The sequence below is a fragment of the Alosa pseudoharengus genome, unplaced genomic scaffold (genome assembly GCF_046254945.1).
Source record: "Alosa pseudoharengus isolate Yale_2024_CS ecotype anadromous, Long Island Sound unplaced genomic scaffold, YU_APseudo_1.1 YU_APseudo_1.1_scf_14, whole genome shotgun sequence".
In the NCBI taxonomy this organism is placed as follows: domain Eukaryota; kingdom Metazoa; phylum Chordata; class Actinopteri; order Clupeiformes; family Clupeidae; genus Alosa; species Alosa pseudoharengus.
In genome coordinates this window covers 4120167-4127751 of record NW_027468609.1, presented here as the reverse complement: position 1 = coordinate 4127751, position 7585 = coordinate 4120167, and the positions used below count along the sequence as shown (strand labels likewise).

General features: G+C 45.8%; 1 protein-coding gene across 1 annotated transcript in view; it reads left to right on the top strand.

The window, feature by feature from the left end:
* The first annotated feature begins 4237 nt into the window (after nucleotides 1–4237).
* phf24 (PHD finger protein 24) overlaps nucleotides 4238–7585 on the top strand; it is a 52028-nt gene continuing 48680 nt past the window's right edge. The window contains exon 1 of the mRNA XM_076283492.1: nucleotides 4238–4631. The gene's annotated coding sequence lies outside the window, so the exon portion shown is untranslated. The remainder of the gene's footprint in view (nucleotides 4632–7585) is intronic.

Sequence of the window (7585 nt, the reverse complement as noted above, 5' to 3'; positions counted from 1 at the left end):
TTTTTATTACAACTCTACCTCTTTAATTCAGCTGTCTGGTTGAAGCCTGGAAATATTGTAAACAAAGTAGCATATAGCTTAGCCTATCATAGTCTACTGATTGGACTGTTCAGTTTCCCCATGTGTGTTTAAGTTTCAAGGTAATACTTGTTCTCCTTGGGACAGGCCCTTTTGGGAAACGTTGGTATTGAGATGATCAGTCAACTTCAATGCGTTTGAAGTTGCAACTTTCAAAGAGTTTTAAACAAATATGTGCAGCATGCTAATGATGCTAAGCGGATTTAATAGTAATTTAGCTAGTCGTCTATGCGTCCTTGCTTTCACGATTGTGAATGTTTTATTTAAGTCGCGCGTGTTCATTGAGCAGGAGAGGGAGGGAGAGTGAGAGGGAGGGAGCGCGAGAGAGAGCGGGGCAAGGAGAGGGGGTTTACTTCTATACTGTTTGGTAAAGTTGCACACATAGTCTACAATGAAAGCAAGGAAGGAGAGGTATGAAATTATTATTTATTTTTTTATTTGTTTTTGGACAACGTAGGCTACCGATAAGTAAAGCGGGAGTTGTGGGTTGCGGCCGCATAAGCTGCAAAGCACTGCGTGAAACACTAGAAAGGGTGTGTCGCGATTCTGCCTTTTCACACCGCGACACAGTATCGTGGATATGAATGTCGCGATTTCGGTTTCGAATCGTAAATCGTTACAGCCCTAAGTGTTATGCTTGTGATGTTAACCATTTGCTTCCACTACATTCAGTGGAAGTGGCCACCAGATGTGATAGTGCCGCGCACATTCACATTAGACCAGTCGATTTTTACTCTCGAAACGATTCAGTTACGTGCCAGGTGTAGCTTGCTTGTCCACGTGGAAGATAGCCACTGAGAGGCTGGACAGAAACACTCTCTCAATGACAAAAAAGAAAGAATTCGAAAAAAATGGAGTAACTATCAGTGACGATGACAATGGAGATGGATTGGTGGTGAGAGGCTGTCATTATCACAGTGTAACAGACTCCATGTTGAACACATTCCCTGAGAGCTGTATCATGTACTCATGTCCTGTGTGCTCATGTAACATGTACTCATGTCCTGTGTGCTGTAACATGTACTCATGTCCTGTGTGTTGTAACATGTACTCATGTCCTGTGTGCTGTAACATGTACTCATGTCCTGTGTGCTCATGTACTCATTTCCTGTGTGCTGCGAGTACTGCTGTGACATGGGCTGACATACTGAACAGAGCATGATCCCCTCCCCTTGGAAACTGGGCCGCAGGGCACGACCCCAAACACACCTCCGCCTATATTGCTGTCTGGTCAGGGGCAGCCTTACTACTCCAATTCAGTGACGTTAACGGTCACACACACACACCATGTGACCCTAACCTATCCTAACAGCTGAATTTATATTTTACATTTTAGGTCTAGATCTGTCACACAGATCTGTTTGCCTGTCACCTCCTGTCATGGGTAACTCAGACCTACATGCCTCTGTTCACTATTGACAGTGTTGTCCAGCATTTCCCTCCACTGCCTCAACACACGAGGGGCCTCCCAGACAGACCTGCTGGTCAGTATGCCTTTACTTCAGCATCAATAATGCATGCTGCTCCATTTACGCCGGTGCACTGGGAGATGCAAGACGGAGCGTTGGATGGGGCTATGCAGGACCGCCACTTGGGCACGAGGGCTTAGAGCTGGGGATGTGGAGCTGAGGATGTGGAGCTGAGGATGTGGGATTGGAGCTGAGGATGTGGAGCTGAGGATGTGGGATTGGAGCTGAGGATGTGGAGCTGAGGATGTGAGATTGGAGCTGAGGATGTGGAGCTGAGAATGTGGGATTGGAGCTGAGGATGTGAGATTTGAGCTGAGGATGTGGGATTGGTGCTGAGAATGTGGGATTGGAGCTGGGGGTGTGGGATTGGAGCTGAGGATGTGGAGCTGAGGATGTGGGATTGGAGCTGGGGATGTGGGATTGGAGCTGAGGATGTGGGATTGGAGCTGAGGATGTGGAGCTGAGGATGTGGGATTGGAGCTGAGGATGTGGAGCTGAGAATGTGGGATTGGAGCTGAGGATGTGAGATTGGAGCTGAGGATGTGGGATTGGTGCTGAGAATGTGGGATTGGAGCTGGGGATGTGGGATTGGAGCTGAGGATGTGGGATTGGAGCTGGGGATGTGGGATTGGAGCTGGGGATGTGGAGCTGAGGATGTGGGATTGGAGCTGAGGATGTGGATCTGAGGATGTGGGATTGGAGCTGAGGATGTGGATCTGAGGATGTGGGATTGGAGCTGAGGATGTGGAGCTGAGGATGTGGGATTGGAGCTGGGAATGTGGGTCTCTCAGGGCTAGTTTATACTGCATCTTTCTTCATCCATAAAAACATCTGGAGTAGGTATCAACTTCCAAAAGTTATTAAAAAAACAGGGAGAAAGGAGAATATTGCCAGAAGTTATCAGAGGAAGGGGGGGCGCTTGTGGTCGGACTTGGTACTGCGTCTCCCTCACCCAACTCATATGGATCTGCGCTGCCAATAAACCATTTCTCGAAATATTGCGTCTTTACTTGTGGTCCAAGTCCTGCGCTATATGCCTTTGCATCTTGGACGCGTTTTGATGAGCTTTTCTGTTGTTTAGACACGCTACAATCACGTAAGATATCCAAAGTGCATAATACTCCATTGTACTTCATTCAGTTCTTTACTCCGAGTATCTCCAACATGGCCATGCAACTGGGTTACCGCCCAGAACGTGACGTCCATGCAAACCCCTAACTGAGGCAATTGGCAACTCCACTAAGTTGCCGGTACTCTTTTCTGCCATCTCCTATCATTCCGCGTGTGCTCAGGGGCTAATTATAAATTATATTTCATACTTAAATATTAATTATATGGCAAGTTTCTGCAATTAGAACTATGCCTAGAAGCAATGAAACTACAGATATTGGTAATACAGTGAAAATATAGTTAAATGTCATATAGTCATATAGTTAAAAGTGCCTTAGGCTATCAATTGAAAAAAGCTATTTTAACTTTTCAAAACAATTTCAAAATGTTTTCTACCATTGGTTTGGGCATTTTGTTCCCTTTATTTTCTTCTCGGAGTACACCAGAATACTTTATTTACATGATAAAATCCCCAAATAGTCTTCTTGGGCTTCAAAGTTCTTAATTTGCACAGGGCCTTTTTTTTTAACGATTTCAACTAGCTCTGCATCTCTTACGGTGTCTGGCCATAACGCAGGGTCGTCACTGATAACTGTAGCCTAGTGCTAGGTATTGTGTTAGGGCTACTCACGTACTGGTTTCGTTTGCACCGAAAGCTTCTGCTACTGAAATGGTGTCCGTAGCAGCACCAACAGCACCAGTGCGGACTTCGGCAGTGACAGTGATCCCTCACGACTGTTTCACTTAGATCAACATCATAATCATCATCATCATCAGTAGAATAGGCTATGTAGGCCTAGTAGGCCTAAGCTACAAGAGCTATCCAAATTACTTTCTTCCGTGGAAGAATTCTTCGACTGGAAGAAGTTGGTTAATTTAGGCAATTTCTTTCTAAATTCTTCCTCCTCGCTTTTTCTTTTTCTTTTATCACTTCCACTCTGGAAACGTTTCATGGCTGCTGTCAATCGCTCAACTCCACACCTCACCAAGACCTTGTTCATAGCTAGTTGCTGCTATGGTGACAGAAAGCGGACCTGCAGTCATTTGATTTTATGATGAGTTTATGAGCAGTCATGAGGCAAAATATTTTTTCAATCTTTATTATGGATTATTATATTAGAATATATTGTTTGGATGCGGTGATCATTTATTTAAAAAAAAAAACGAAATACGATACGGGGATGACGAGGCCCCCTGGTGGCCGAGGCCCCAGGCAATTGCCTGACCATGCCTAATGGCAGGTCCGCCCCTGGTCACTGTAAAGATCAATATAATCTATAATATATAATCAGCTGATACATTTGCTGATATCGATACACCCACCTTTTTTTCCACCTCAAGCATTCGTCCTCTATAGATGTTAGACATTTAAATAGATTATTGATTTTATTGCAGCCACAGTCTATGGCGAAGCTCGACACATCTCATTATTCCTTAGATCGAACAGAATGCTAATGGACGTCATTTTTTCAGAGGAGAGATTCTGACCAATGATGACGCACGGCTTTCTGACTGACAGCAAGTTGCCATCCGGCGCCTCATATGGATTCGACAACTCGTGAAAGCTGTGTGTTCGTGGAGGTCACACAGACAGCGCCGTCGATTCAACTTTGTTTTTGTCCTGCATATCTTTATTCAGCTCGAGCCTCCGAACGGGCGGTTTCTACATTCTCTTGCAGCACCGTTGCAAGTCCTCTGGAAGTCAAAGGAACGCAACAATTAAGAATTCAGCACCGGAGCTGTCCACGCCGTCTTACATTTAGACATCCTACTCTAAACGTCGGCGAGTCCATTCAGTCGCCCGACCAGCCCTCCAAGAAGTGCAGGGATTGGAATCCACTTACGGGACCATTCACTGGTGAAAGAGCGACGTACTCTTCTGTGGCTCGCGAGCCCTGAGATGCCGGGAAGCCGCGCGTAAAGATAAAGGGCGAACGTGTTCTGTGTCCAGTAGTGCCGTAAGATTCCACCCAGGTAAGCAGATTTCTGCCCTACCTACCTTGAAAAACAACGCATCCTCATTCTTTGCACATTTCTACCTCATTGAGCTCGGTCGGTATGATTCATTTTGGTGCAGTCACTGGTGGAAACGCTGTAAGATGACCGCTGCTACCACGCCATACTTGGCTGGGTTGAAGCTCTCAGAATGCAGCTCAACATGGCAAGAGTTACACTGAAGTATTCGACGAGTCTTGGTCGTGTGCGTGGGAGTGGGTGTTGAAACGCATGCATGGGTTTGTAGCAATTTAGGTCACTGTGTAGAAGGGTGTTGGTGCGCACATCACGCGTCTCATCAAACCGGTCTACACAACACATGCTGTGCGCTCAGTCATACAGTTTTAGAAAGGTTTTTTGTAAACGAAATGCGCCTTCATGAAACTCGCTATAGTTGTTACATGCATGCTGCGCAGTATTTATGAACTGATTATAAAATTCACGAGTGTTGGTGAGCACTGGTGACAGACAGATTCTCTGGAAGACAAACAGCTGTGGGATCTGTCACTGTGCAAGGGGAGTTTAAAGAGCCGTTTCGGATCAAAATTCAAACGGACGTCCTGTGATCTATTTTTGAAGGGTGTCCTAAAAACCCAGCTGGACGAAAAGAACCCAGTTGGGGAGAGATGACGCCTCTGCTTATAGGACGCAACAATGTCCATTACCAACTCACTTAGGGCACTCTAGCCTATTTAGCATAAAGTGCAGACGTCAATTACATAGCTTCGTGCTGAATTTATAAATAAAACATTGAGAAATGCACATATTTTCTGCTGTCCTTGTGACCTATGTGAAATAATGTGTTTCTGGCTTTATTATTCAAGTCTGTGTAAAGCCACAGATTAAGACCTGTTAATGGTTAGACCTCTCTTGGTCTTGGGACTCTAAGCAGCACATAGAGCGCTGTGTGTGGTTGTCTAACTGTGGGCTTCAAGAGCAGTCGCATTTTCTCATCTCGCTTTAATAACCTTGGCCACATCGCCATTAAAGTTTCACTGATGGACCTGTCACCCACTCCTGGAGCACCACAGACTCCCTTATCTGCTTCCATGTCCTCTCCCACTCTCTCTCCCCCTCTCTTTCTCTCTCTCCCTCTCTCTCTCTTTCTCTCTTCCTCTCTCCATCTCTGTCACTCTCCCTCTCTCTCCATCTCTTTATTTCTCTCCCTCTCTCCATCTCTCTCTCTCCCTCCTTCTCTGTCTCTTTCTATCCCTCTCTCCCTCTCTCTTTCTCTCTTCCCCTCTCATCTCTGTCACTCTCCCTCTCTCTCCATCTCTTTATTTATCTCCCTCTCTCCATCTCTCTCTCCCTCCTTCTCTGTCTCTTTCTCTCCCTCTCTCCATCTCTCTCTCGGTCTCTCTCTCTACTCTCCTCTCCTCTCCGCTCCTCTCCCCTGGCGTTCTCACAGGGCTTATTGTCAGCTTCTCTGGGCACACTGGCTGGCAGCGGCTCAGCGGATGAATGCCAGAGTGGGGGCTCCTCTCCTCTCTTCTCCTCTCCTCTCCTCTCCTCTCCTCTTGCACTGAAGGCATTTACATTCAAATTCCTCCATGTTCCAACAGCTCCTAGCCCAGGGGCTCGCATGCAGGGGGAATTTCAACTCCATGCATCCTCACTCTGCCTCTGTGTGTGTGTGTGTGTGTGTGTGTGTGTGTGTGTGTGTGTGTGTGTGTGTGAGCATGTGTCTGTGTGTGCATATGTGTGTGTGTGTGTGTGTGATAGAGAGAGTGAGAGTGCTTGTGTGTGTGTGTGTGTGTGTGTGTGTGTGTGATAGAGAGAGTGAGAGTGCTTGTGTGTGTGTGTGTGTGTGTGTGTGTGTGTGTGTGTGTGTGTGTGTGTGTGATAGAGAGAGTGAGAGTGCTTGTGTGTGTGTGTGTGTGTGTGTGTGTGTGTGTGTGATAGAGAGAGTGAGAGTGCTTGTGTGTGTGTGTGTGTGTGTGTGTGTGTGTGTGTGTGTGTGTGTCCATGTCCAATATCCCGCAGAGATAGAGAAAATAAGTCAAAAGTGGTCTTGGTTTGTGACAGATAAGAGCAAATGTTTAATGAAATCAACTGATTGCTTTCATGCCTTTCCTTAAAAAGGCATTGTAGCGAGACATATTCTAGAGACAGAAAGCAAATGGGACAGGAAGGAGTGTCTGTGTGTGTGTGGGTGGGGGGGGGAGTAGAGATAGATAGAGAGATAGGTGTAAAGGGAGAAAGTGTCAAAAATTACAACAATGATGAAAGAACAGAGAAAAAAGAGCGAATGAGGAAGAGTGACACTTAGAGAAAGTGAGAGAGAGAGAATGAAATGATTTGGAATTGAGGGAGAGAGAGAATGATATGATTTGGAACTGAGGGAGATAGAAGGGGAGAGAGAGAATGATATGATTTGGAACTGAGGGAGAGAGAGAATGATATTATTTGGAATTGAGGGAGATAGAAGGGGAGAGAGAGAATGATATGATTTGGAACTGAGGGAGAGAGAGAATGATATGATTTGGAATTGAGGGAGATAGAAGGGGAGAGAGAGAATGATATGATTTGGAACTGAGGGAGAGAGAGAATGATATTATTTGGAATTGAGGGAGATAGAAGGGGAGAGAGAATGAAAGACAAGAAAGAGGATGAGAGGAAGAATTGAGGTGAAAAAGAAAGGGTGAGGAAGAGAGAAGGAAGGACAGGCAGAGGCATCATGTGACTGAGTTTCTCAGCTGTTCACTGTTACAGAAATTATTTTCAGCCCATTGAATGCCCAGTGAATGCTCAGTGAATGCTCAGTGAATGCCCAGTGAATGCACGCAAAACTCACCAAATCCCATCAGTTAGCAGCTCCAGCCTGGGAAGTCTGCTTCTACTCGTGCCATGAATTCATGAAAACGGTTCTGTGTGAGTTCCCTGTTCACGCGCTGTATTTGTCTCTCTGTGTGTGTAGGACTCTGTGTCTGTGT